Genomic DNA, 13,364 nt, shown 5'->3' with positions numbered 1-13,364 from the left:
AAGCCAAGTAACACCAAAAACTCCTTGGGATTTGGCTTCCTCTGGAGGAATTCCATGATCCCTCCAGGTAGTGACTTTGCCATAACCAGCTGAGTTCTTATGATATATTCCTGCGGCCCGCAACAGTCTGACCCTCTAAAACTGTAAGCAATCCCCCAGTTAAATGTTTTCTTTGTTTAAGTTGCCTCTGGTGTCTCTTCACAGCAGTAACACAGTTCCTAAGTAAGACACCAGGTATGTTGGAATCTGCTCACATGTCCCCATGCCTGCAAGACGGATTACATTTCCTTCCAATCTATGCTCAGACTTTTAACAAACAACCTAGCAAGCTTGGAAGTTCAGGTGTGGCTGTAAGTGAATTATCCTCAAAATCAGACTTAGTATTTTCTTTTCAGAACCATCTTAGTCAAGGTTCCGTGGCTGTGAAGAGACACCACAACCACGGCAGCTCGTAGAAGAGAGCGTTAACTGGGGCTGGCTTGCAGGTTTAGAGGGTCAGGCAACCATCGTCCTGGCAGCAAGCATGGCGGGTGCTGGAACAGATCCTGATCCGTGAGGGACAGAAGGACTGGGTGTGGCAAGGACTTTTGAAACCTCAAAGCCCACACCAGTGGCACACTTCCTCCATCAAGGCCACACCTCTTGGTCTGTACCAATCTATTATCAGCAAAGCTTAATCCTTCTAATTCCATCAAAGAGCTCCACTCCCTGGTGACTAAGCGTTCAATTATATGAGCCTATGGGCCATTCTTATTCAAACCACCATAGAAACCTCCAGTCATGTGACTGGGAAACAATTCATGTAGAGAGTTTTCGAGGAGCTTCGGGTCCTTCATGGAGCTCCTGAGCTGGGTGTCTGGCACATGATCCTGACCTCATCTGGTCACCAAAGCCAAGCAGGCATTGGCCTGGTTAGGATTTGGATGGAAGAAATTGAGCAGGTATCTTAAAGCTCTGAGCTCAACACTTGACTCCTCAACTCTTCCATAGTGAGACGTGATGAAGCCGCCCCCACACCCCACCACTCATTCTTGCTGAAGTGTTCTGTGGGAGCAAAGATCCTGTCACACAAAGTGTGGCAGTCTACAGGAACTGGTAGAGGAAGCTGCTGGTGACTGAGTAACAATTAGCCACATTCCTGCCATGGGCTATTGCTGTCCCCATTCTCACTGGAAACAGGATAATGAACAAATGCCTTTAGATCTAATTAGGTCAGAGAACAAGTCCAGAAAACCCAAAACACATTTGTGAGTTTCTCCTCCTCCTCCCCTTTCCTTCTCCCCACCCCCTTTCCTTTTCCTCCTCCTCTTCCTCTGGGGAGGCTGGAGATGGAACCCAGGAATGCATGTTGGGTAAACATTCTACCATTGAACTCTACCCCCAGTAAAATTCTGTTCTTCTGAGTTCTCAGGAGTTCTACTGAGCTACTCTCAGTACCAAATTCTGTATCAGCAAAGCTTAATCTCAACTCACTCACAGACACATACACAAACATACACACACATACACACACACATTTATGCACACACATACATATGTATACAAGTATATACACACTATGCACACACACATATATACACAGGTATATACATACTATACACACACATAAACACACAGACATATTTATGCACACACATACGTATGCACACAAGTATATACACACTATGCACACACATATATACATTATGCACACACATATACACGCATACATATATACACACACATATACACACATACACACACATATATACACATTCTACATACACATAGACACACAGTCAACCTTGAACAGGTGCTGAAGCTAGTGAGACTCTCTTTAAAGCTGTCATCTCTGGGCCTGATGCTGGAATTCAAAGTCCACAGGGCCGATCAGGGCAGGCATGTGGAGGTGGGGTCAAGGACAGTGAAGAATGACCTAGAACCCACAAGTGCAAGTTAGAGCCGGCAGGGGGCCGAGCCCGTCGTTGGGGTGAGCTTGTGTTGCCTTTGACTTTAGGGTGTTGTAACGGACCCAGAGGCAGCTGCTGTTAAAGCATCGGGCCAGCAGATCCTCGGGGCTTTCTCAAACATCCTCTTTTGGGCAACAGGTCTGATGGGTCCACGTCCTGTGACTGGAGTCAAAATCCCCCCAGGCAGTTATGGCTTTCTTCTGTTGAAAAGGCCCTGCCTGACCAACCTCAGACAGTGATCAAGCTGGCCACATAACTGCAGGACCTTGTCAGGCCTCTGAGGACACAGCTGAGGACCCCTGTGCTCTTGACTTCCAGGAGTCCCTGTGCTGGTGGACACTCTTGTCCTGGACCATTCCCTTTCCTGTCTGGTTTTCAGAGTCAGAGCTTGACCTGATTAATCTGGACTCACAGTAGGGCTCCTGGCCTAGGACACCAACAACAGTGTGGCTGTCTCCTTCACCAGAAGGCCAAGCACACAAGCTATACTCAGAGTTGGAGAGGCTGAAGGAGGATCAAGGGAAAAACACCATTTGGGTGGAGGGAATTCTGGGGAATGGAGTTTAAAATAGCCACATTCACACTGCAAAGACATCTCAGATTGGTTTCATTTGTTTGCTTGATTGCTTTTTGGGATGTGTATGTATGTACATGCACACACACACAAACACACACGTAGATATACATTTGCATGTGTGTACAAGTGGAGATCAGGGGACAGTTTTGGATTTTATTCTTCAGGTACCATCTACCTGTTTTTGTTTATTTGTTTGTTTGTTTGTTTTATGCTGTTTTCTGATGTGAAAACCTTCCCCTTAACCATATCATGGAGCAGTCATGTCATCAGTTTATACAGGTGTGTGTGTGTGTGTGTGTGTGTGTGTGTGTGTGTGTGTGTGTACCAGAAAGCATGGCCCCAGGCAGGCATGGTGACTTGAGCAGCAAGCTGAGAGTTCACATCTTAAACCCCAAGCAGGAAGCCAAGAGAGCAACTTGAAATGATGTGTGGTTTTGGAAATAGCAAAGCTCTCTAATCACATACTTTCTCCAGCAAGGCCACACCTCCTTAATCTATCCAAATAGGGCCATCAACTGGGGACCAAGTCTTCACATGCCTGAGAACACGGGACATAGCATTCAAACCACGGCTCTCCCCTACACAGGTGCCCGTGGTGGCCAGAGGTAGGCTCTGAGTATCTCACTCTATTGCTCTCACTTTCTTTTTAAAGCAGGTCTCTTACCGAACCTGGAACTCACCGTCTCCTCTAAGCTGGCTGTCCAGAAGCCCCAGGAGCCTCCTGCCTCCGTCTGTGCAGTGCAGGGTTTGCAAACACACCATCGCACACCCAGATTGTTCACAGGGGTTCCGGGGATTGAACTCAAGTCCTCATCGTTGCATGGTAAGACTTCACCAACTGAGCCGTCTCCCAGCCTAGGTGTGAGCCACCACACCCAGCTTACACTGTTTCAAATCCCGTTTAATCTATCTCCCATCACTGAGAGCCAGAGCCATCCACTCACCAGCCTGGGGCACCCTGCACCGAAGCGGGCACAGGAGGTCTGTGCATATGCACCCCACTGCAACGTCAAGGCTCTTGTGTCTGAGCCCTGGAAGTCCCCAGAGCCCACAGTGTCAAGAGCTACCTTTCCCCTTAAACAGATTATTTCCAGCTAATGCAATTTGGCCTTGATTCTTTCAAGGCAAAAGCCTTGACAACTAACTGTGTGCAGGAGGCTGGCCGAATGACAAGACCAACTCCATTAACTCTTGGCATACGTCCCACTCAACACGCCTCATCTCAGCCTGGAGGAGGAGGGCAGACCACAGGGCGACAGAAAAAAAAAGATGCCTTATGTCCAGAAGCATTACAGGTAGCTGGTGAGTACCCTCTTGGGAGCCCAGGAGAGATTCCTGGAAGTTTTCCAAATTGGAGATTCCATGTGGCTGAGCCCTGAAAGTCCCAAGAGCCCACAGTGTCGAGTTACATTTTTCTTTGGCATTTAATAAAAGGTAGCCCCCATCTTTTGCACATACAGATGGAACACACACACACACACACACACACACACACACACACACACACAGAGAGAGAGAGAGAGAGAGAGAGAGAGAGAGAGAGAGAGAGAGAGAGAGAGACGGAAAGGGAGAGAGAACATGTTTCTGCAGACCTGAACACAAATACTTCAATTTCTGTGGTGTGACAGAAATAAATGGCCCCTTCTAAGTCACTGTTATTTCTGCCTGCAGAGTTTTCACAAAACGACATGGCCAGCACATCTTACAGTAAGCTGTACTATTGTCCATCAATGTCTGTTTTTCTCCATCCAAAAACATTATATTTTCCTGCTGTTATGGCTTGATGTAGCTGGAAGTTTCCCTGTGTCCGACCCAGTCCACAGCTGCTCAGACCCAAGTAAACACACAGAGGCTTATATTAATTAAAACTCCTTGGCCATTAGCTCAGGCTCACTACTGACTAGCTCTTGCATTTATACTCAGCCCATTTCTGTTAATCTATATGTTCCCATATTTTCCATGGCTTTACCTGTGTGCCATTACATGCTGCTCCCTAGATAGTGGGCTGGCGTCTCCTGACTCAGCCTCCCTTTTCCCAGAATTCTCCTTGTCTGATCATCCCACCTATACTTCCTGCCTGACTACTGGCCAATCAGTGTTTAATTAAACCAGCATACAAAAGCACTATCTCACAGCATTTCCCCTTTTCTGTTTAATTAAAAAGGACGGTTTTAACTTTAATATAGTAAAATTACATATAACAAACAGTTATCAAGCAAGAATTACAGTTACAATATCTAGTTTACTTGTATTTGGCAAAATTAAAGAAAATATCCTATCTATCCTTTATTTGTGTGTCTAAAGTTTTATATCAATTTATCTTTTATCATAACCAAGGAAAATTATAACTATCTAGTTTTCAACTACCAAAGACCTCAGAAGGATATATTGCCTAAGTAAATAGGAAGAGAATTGTAAGCAACTTCTAAAGATCTAGAATGACAGAGACAGCCAGCTATCTGGACAATTACCCAAAGTTCCTCTGCAATGTTGTGGCATCCATCTTCAGCCTACAGGCCTAGAATCTCTCAGGTGCTTCTCTCTGTGTCCTGTAGAATATCTGGTAGTTTCTTCTGTGAAGCAGGAACCTGAAGGACCATCTCACCTTGGAAAGTTCAGTGGTCGCCTTCCTATGAGTCCAGCATGTCCAGTTTATACAACATATTATCAAGCAGTCGACACAAGGGCACTTTTTGTCCAGTGGCTAACTTTTGCCACAAAGAAAGCAAACTCCATAACGAGTTTCTTCAATGCCCATTATCTTCTCTGAAGTAGATTGGTGCTGCCAGGAGCAGACATGTCTCAATGTTCAGAAAGTCAAAGTTCTTAAAACATTTTAAATGCCATATTCTGTAGGTCTTTGAAGTGTTTGAAGATTACCTACCTAATTGAAATATATCTATGTATACCTAGAAAACTTAACTAACATGATTGTAAGTTTGATTATCATAGATGACTAATTATTAATCTGTATTTCTCAACTATACACTACAATTTCAAGTAAGTCACACAAAATACTTTAAACAAGAGTAGAAATATACATACAGTATAACAAAATGAACTTTAAATTTGTATCAATAAAATAAATCTATAGCAATATAAAACATTTCAAATAAGTTGTTACTCTTTAAAAGTAGATTTGATCATCTACCCTTTTATCCTATCATATCTATATCCTATCCTCCTTTTTTCTTTAGAAAGATATTGACTATGACCAATAACAATTTGTAGCCAACAACCTAAACAAAGACAAACATCCATAATCCATTTTTTGGGAATGTGGGCATAGTTTTCTAGGCTACTTCCTGCTGATAAAGGGCACTGTATTCTTATGAAGATCCTGAGAAAATTCGAGATAATGGTCAAGTTCTGGGAAGACCAACTATAACTTTTGTTGATAGGTACCATCTGTTAAGGTTCAGGAGGTTTGGCTTGATCAAATCTGATCCATCTTAACTTGGAACAAATCCATAGCCTCTTGCTTTCTGTGGAAACAAAAACAGAGCCTCCTTTCCAAAGCAACATATCCTTAGATCCAAATTTTGAAGTCAAAACACCTTTAAAATATACATATTAGCTTAACTGAGCAGTCTTTACAATCAAATGTCTTTCTGCAGTTAAATATATCGAAGACAACACAATCCAGAGTCTCTGTGTAATATCCATCTTTATGTGGCTTATTTTTTGTACTACCTTTACTGTCTCTTTAAAGACTTCATTTTTTAAAACTATTTCTTTATATAACTATCTATATTTATTTTTCTCTCTTCCAAGCCTACATACATTTTTACACACATTGTAAACTATTTAAAGTCTTGTTCTATTTGAATCTGTCTTATTGTGAGACTATTGCTTTGAACTGCAGCATTATTAGGACTGAAATGGCAGCTTTGGCTGCTGTCTCTGCCTACTTCAGTTTTCCAATATGGTGGTGTTAAGTTTACAGCCAGCTCTGAGAATCAAGCTCACTGCCAATGCTGGGAAGCAGTGAGTCTATGCTTCCATCCAGCAGCATATAGCCTAGAAACCTCTTTTTTTTTCTTTTTTCTTTTTTCTTTTTTCTTTTAAATAGCAAAAGCTATATCCACCATGCACCATGTTGCACAGCTTGCAGAAACCTCTGTGTAACTCAGTGGAAATCTGCCATGCTGTAGCTCCAGCCTGCATGCCATGAAGCTGCCACAGTCAGGGGACACAGCATTGTAGGCCCACCATGAGCGACATGAACTAGAAATGTGCTCTTAGCTACATTTATAATCTCTTCTTAAGCTCTCTCAGGTTTTAGGAAGAAAACTCTTGCCCCATGTTGGGTGCCATTTGTAGCTGGAAGTTTTCCTGTGTCCTACCTGGTCTGCAGCTGCTCAGATCCAAGTAAACACACAGAGGCTTATATTAATTAAAACTGCTCAGCCATTAGCTCAGGCTAACTACTGTCTAGCTCTTGCTCTTATACTCAGCCCATTTCTGTTAATCTATATGTTGCCACATTTTCCATGGCTTTACCTGTGTGCCATTACATGTTGCTCCCCGGATGGTGGGCTGGCATCTCCTGACTTAGCCTTCCTCTTCCCAGAATTCTCCTTGTCTGCTTATCGCACCTATACTTTCTGCCTGACTACTGGCAAATCAGTGTTTTATTAAACCAGTGTACAAAAGTATTACTCCACAGCAGCTTGAATCTGAGACATCCCCCACAGGCTCACCATTTGAAACAGTGGAGGTGCTATTTTTGGGAACTTTGGAACCTTTAGAAGGTGGGAGCCTAGCGGGCAGAAGTGGGTTACTAGATGCAGGACCTGGAGGACTATAGCCTGTGGAACATTTGCCTAGAGTTCCCCAGGGAGGGGCTAGGGTATGACTAAGCAATGGAGTTCTTTTTTTTTGTTGTTGTTGTTTTTTTTTTTTTTTTTTTTTTTGTTTTTTTTTCGAGACAGGGTTTCTCCTCTGCGTAGCTTTGTGCCTTTTCCTGGAACTCACTTGGTAGCCCAGGCTGGCCTCGAACTCACAGAGATCCGCCTGCCTCTGCCTCCCGAGTGCTGGGATTAAAGGCGTGCGCCACCACCGCCCGGCTGCAATGGAGTTCTTGACTAGCCCGTGCGAGGCCCAAGGTCCACCCCCAGCACCACACACATTCAAAAGATTCTAGCCCAGCCTATTCTTCTACAAGTTGTTCTCTGCTTTGTCTCCACATTAGCACCTACTTCCACAGACCAAGCCGCACCTCCATACTATCCCCCCATGTGGCCTGAAATCCCCTGAAACTGTGAACCGTAATAAAGCCCCCAAAGTTGCTTCTGTCAGGATTCTGTGTCACAGCCAAGCAAAAGTAGTTAATATTATGGGGCTTAACAAGAGAACCAGCTGCCAGAGCCATGTGGAGGCTGAAAGATAGTTTTATTTCCAGTATGAACTGTCAGGGTGCTCTAAGAAAGGGGAAATGAGTCCTACCGAAAAAGGGAGTTTAGATTTTATCAAGTGGTTTAAACTGTGTGCAAGAGTGAGGAAGAGCATGGAGGAGAAAGGAACTGTGGCTGACAAAAGGGGAACTGTAAGAATAATTCACAGGGGGCCTCTGGTTGTTAGGTAGCAGGAGGTTGTGATCACGCTGCTCTCCTGAGATAAGGGGTCAAACCACTTCTGAGATATGCAGAACATTCAGTTTCCATTGCCCTGGAGAGGCTGGGTTCCACATGGGCCATGATCTTGGTGTCTTATGCTATGGGATAACCCTTTCTGTACACTGTGAATATATATTACTCTCATTGGTTAATAAAGAAGCTGACTGGCCAGTAGCTGAACAGGATAAGGGTAGGTGGGAAGCCACACTGAGAATGCTGGTGGGAAGAAGAGCTGAGTTAGAGTACCAGCAGACACAGAGAGAGAAGCAAGATGGGCATGCCACACTGAGAAAAGGGACCAAGCCACACGGCAAGGCATAAATAAGAAATATGGGTTAACATAAGTTGTAAGAGCTAGTTACAAATAAGCCTGAGCTATTGGCCAAGCATTTATAATTGATATTAAGACTCTGAGTAGTTATTTGAGAGTGGCTTCTGGCACAGGAAAGTTCCACCTACAGCCTTAGGGAACTCCATCTTTGGGCCAGCCTAACAAATATACCTGCCCTGTTGACCTTGCATGTGGCCATGTGACTTGTGACCAATGAAAGGGTGAGAAGAAACAAGGCATGTCTCTTCTTGGCAAAGGCTTTCCCCTCATTCTTGTTTTCCTCTATCACAATTATAAACCACTCTTAACATTGGCTTCCCTCTCAGCTCTGGTTCCAGGCTGGCCATGACAGACAAGCAAGGTGAGTGGAAAACCACCCCTGAGCACAAGTCACCAAGATTGTGAGGTGATTGGTGGTTATCTACTCAGAGCAAGAACTATCAGCCTAATAGTGGAAACTGCAGGTTGACAAGGCCAACAAAGTGACCATTGTTTTATTCCTTAGGTCCCAAGGTGTCTTTTGCAGTCACCCCTACCCTATAGACATAATAGAGGCTGACAGTGAACATAATTACTGTTCTGAAGAGGTTTTGTTTTTTTGATTGTTTGTTTGAGACAGATAATATATACATATCCCTGGTTGTCCTGGAACTCATTACATAGACTAGGCTGACCTTGAACTCACAGAGATACAACTGCCTCTGCCTCCTGAGTGCTGGGATTAAAGGCGTGCGCCACCACACCCAACACTTGCAGGTTTTTTGTTTTTGTTATTTCATTATAACAAAGGTCACTCTAAGCACGTGTGTCATAAGGAATGAGTCCCCTCATGTTGCTCTTGGAAGTTGGGCAGCCATCTCTCAGTCCCTGGAAAGCTCTACCTGAAGAATGTCCATGTCATCCTGGCATGGTAGCCCACATGTCTAATCTCAGCACTCAGGAGGCAGTGGTAGGTCGGTTTCTTTGAGTTCAAGGCCAGTCTGGTCTACAGAGCAAGTTGCAGGACAGCCAGGGCTACACAGAGGAAAGAAAGAAAAAAAAAGAATGTCCATGGTTTCTGGTCATACTAGAGGATGTGTAACAGTGTGATTTGTATGAATGTCACACAGTCTCAGTCCCATCTCCTCAGCAGCTGGAAGCTAATGCCAGCCATGGTGGTGTGTCAGACCATCCGGTGTAAGGCAGCCCTAGCAAAAAACTCAGACACCAAGACAACAGTGGGTCTCCCCGGTTGGCTAGCTAGTTCTGCAAAACCAAGACAACACTTAAGGGAGGAAGGACCACTTGGATCATGATTCCAGAGAGTCCAGTCACTTGGCCCCCTGGACTTGGACATCCTGACGATAGATAGCCATGTGTGATAGAGGCTGTTCACTTCATGGTGGACAGGAAGCAGACTTCAGAGAGGGATGAGAGACCACATATCTTATTACTTTAAAGTTATGCCCCCACTCCACCTGGAGCCAACTTCCTCCAATGTGGCTCCGTGTTTCTAGAACCATCCAAAGTTATGCCATCACTGGCTTGACAGCAAGAATGATCCTTGGGGGACATTTGATATTGGGACCATGACAGCTGGCAATATCTCATGTGTCTTGTCACACTCTGTTGCTGGGAGAAGTTAACAGTGTCCACAAATGACTACATCAGGAACGACCATTTGGAAGCGTTGTGCCTGGACCACCAGAGTTCCGTGGCTGTGGTTCTGTGGCAAGGCAGAACACCAAACAGAAACCAGTTCTCTGTTTCTCTAGTGGGTTTTAACATGTTTCTTTTTTGCTGTCAGAATCTGTGACCGGGGTCTGGAGAGATGACTTAGAGGTTTCAACTTCCAGAGGATGAGGCTGAAATCCCATGTGGTGACTCACAACCTCCAGATCTAGGAGATCTGATGCTCTCTTCTGGCCTCTGGGGACACTGCACACAGGGGGTGCACAGACATATATGCAGGCAAAATACCCATACATGCAAAATAATAAAATAAAACCTCTGTGACCGTGAGGCTCACAGCACCCAGTGGGGTCTGTGCATCCATGGGTATACTGACCATACCCATGGATGTCAGCATTTTATTACCGGGACAAACTACCCAAGGGTAACAACTTATAGGACAAATATTGATTCTGAATCACAATTTCAGAGGATTCAATCCAACATCCTCAGTCAGCCCTGTTGCTGTGGATACGTGGCAAGGCAGAACACCATAGAAAATCCAGGACAAAGATGCTCACATCCCACAACCAGGAAGCAGAGAGTAACAGGGAGGATCCAAAGACAAGCCACACCCCCAGTTATCTACTTTCTCCAATCAGACCCCACCTCCTAACAGCCCCATCCAGCCTTGAGTACACCAATGGGTTAATCCATCCATGACGTCACCACCCTTGTGGTCCAATTACCTCTCAGCTGAGACCCACCCTTCAACCTAAGAGCCTTTTTGAGGGACACTTCAAATCCAAACACAGGACCAAGGGCCACCTTAAGCATCTTCAAACTTGCAACTGGTGCCAGAAATGCGTGTTCTTGAGCCACCAAAACGCTGCCATCCCTGTGGGTGTCAGTGTGACAGTCACATCCCTGATATTTGATGGTCCTCATCCAATAGGGAAGACTGGCCTCTGGCTTGGAGCCCTTGGTCAGCAACCTGATCCTCAGCTAGAAGGCAATATAATACTTTGTCCTCATGTGTCTCCACTGCAGTTATCTTAATGGCTATTTTCTGTTTATATCGACCAGTATTGACTTCCCACAGGACTGGCTTTTAGAGTAAATTTATTAAGTTAAAAAGGAGTTGGTCCTTACTTGGAAGTAGTGTACTGTATAGGTGGATGAGAACTCGGCAAAGGTTGGAGGATGCCATGATTGACGTTTGGGAAGTACCATCCTAGGAACATCCTAGAGCATCTGCATTCTGGTGTGACTGCCCAGCCAGGGGCAGACCACAGCTAGCTTCCCCATTTTAAAGGCTCTTTCCCTCCTGTAACAGTCTTCTTCCCCCTTCCTGGGGCTGTGCAGTGTTTTTAAAAAGTGATCCACAGTTGTTCATAGTGGCGCACCTTTAATCCCAGCACTCGGGAGACAGAAGCATGTGGATCTCCATGAGTTCAAGGTTAGCCTGGTCTACACAGAGAGTTTCAGGACAGGCAGGGCTACATTTTGAGACCTTGTCTCAAAAATAAAATAGAATAAAGTGACCCATAGTTGGGAATAAACGTCATATCATCATCATTGTGTATTAATTTTTTCAGGTTGTACATATTTAAATCAGCAAGATGTGGTCGGTACACACCTATAATCCCAACAGTTGGGAAGTTGAGGCAGAGGGCAATGAGTGTGAGGCCAGCCTGGGCTAAGTAATGAGTCTGTCTCAGAACTTTAAAAGAAGACAGCAATGATAAGCAGGGCTCAGTTGGTGAAGAGCTTGCCCAGCATGTGGGAGACCCTCGCCTCAGTCCCCAGCACCACACGAGACTGAGTACGGTAAGTGCTGAGTGCATGTCTGCAGTCACTCAGGAGGTGGAAACAGGAGGGCTGCCACAAGTGGCCAGCCTGGGCTACAGAGAGAGCCCCACCTTAAAAAATAGAATAGTGACATTTTCAGATGATTTGAGTGTGTGTGTGTGTGTGTGAGAGAGAGAGAGAGGGGGGGGGGGGAGGGAGGGAGGGAGGGAGAGGGGGAGGGGGAGGGAGAGGGGGAGGGAGAGGGAGAGAGAGAGATTTCTTGCTGACAGGTGGATTTTGCTTGTTTTTTTCCCCTGAGATGTGAAAAAAGGTCTGTTTACACTGGACAGGTCACTCCCTGAGTCTTCCAAGGGATGTTTCGACTGTAAGGAAGCAGCTCCCAGCAGTTGCTCCTGCTCCAGTTAGGTGGTGGGTGTCAGTAAAGCAAGCCCTCTCTCTTAGGACAGATACCATCTCCCTCTGTCTTCAGGAATCCCCCCCAGGACACCAAAGCCTATGGGTGCTCAGGTCCCTTACATAAATGGTGTAGTGTCTGCACATACCCCTCCATACACCTTAGAGCATCCATGGAGGCCAGAGGCATCAGATCCCTCTGGAGCTCCAGTTAGAGGTGGAGCCACCCAACATGGGTGCTGGGAATCACACTGCAATCCTCTGTAAGAGCAGTACATGCTCTTAACCAATGAACCAGCTCTCCAAACCTTCTTTTATTTTCACGTGTGTGTGTGTGTGTGTGTGTGTGTGTGTGTGTGTGTGTGTGCAGTGACTACAGAGGCCAGAAGAGGGCACCAAATTCTCCAGGAGCTGGAGTTACAACTGACTGTGAGCCACCAGAAATCAGTGTGCACTCTGGACAGCACAGTCACCTTCCCAGCCCCTCCCTTTGTTTTTGGAGACAGGAATCTCTCACTGAACCCCGCCTAGTTGTCCTGTAGACTAGCTTGCTGGGTCTCTGGGTGTGAGCTGCCACAACTGGCTTTTCTGTTTATTTGTTTGTTTCTCAAGACAGGTTTCTCTGTGTAGACCTGGATGTCCTGGAACTTACGCTGTAGACCAGGCTGTTCTCCTACTCACAGAGATCTGCCTGTCTCTGCCTCCCTAGGGATTAAAGGCATGTGCTACCACACCCAGGCTCACAGACCCTCCTGTGAGCACACACTCCCCTACTAGGCCATCTACCCGGTGCAATTTGTTTATTATATGAAACATTCTGACATTCTCTTTCTTATTTATTTAGTTTTGTTCATTTTCTTTTTTACTTGTTTTTGAGACAGGGTCTCATAATGAGGCTCTAGCTAGCCTAGAATTTGCTATGTAGACCAGGCTGAAATTGAACTCACAGGGATTCTCCTACCTCTGCCCCCTCACCACCTAGTTCTGGGATTACAGGTATGCACCACTACACCCAGCCTAGTTAGTTATTTTTA

The sequence above is a fragment of the Peromyscus maniculatus genome, chromosome 1, assembly GCF_049852395.1.
Source record: "Peromyscus maniculatus bairdii isolate BWxNUB_F1_BW_parent chromosome 1, HU_Pman_BW_mat_3.1, whole genome shotgun sequence".
NCBI lineage: Eukaryota > Metazoa > Chordata > Mammalia > Rodentia > Cricetidae > Peromyscus > Peromyscus maniculatus.
This window is presented reverse-complemented; position numbering follows the sequence as displayed.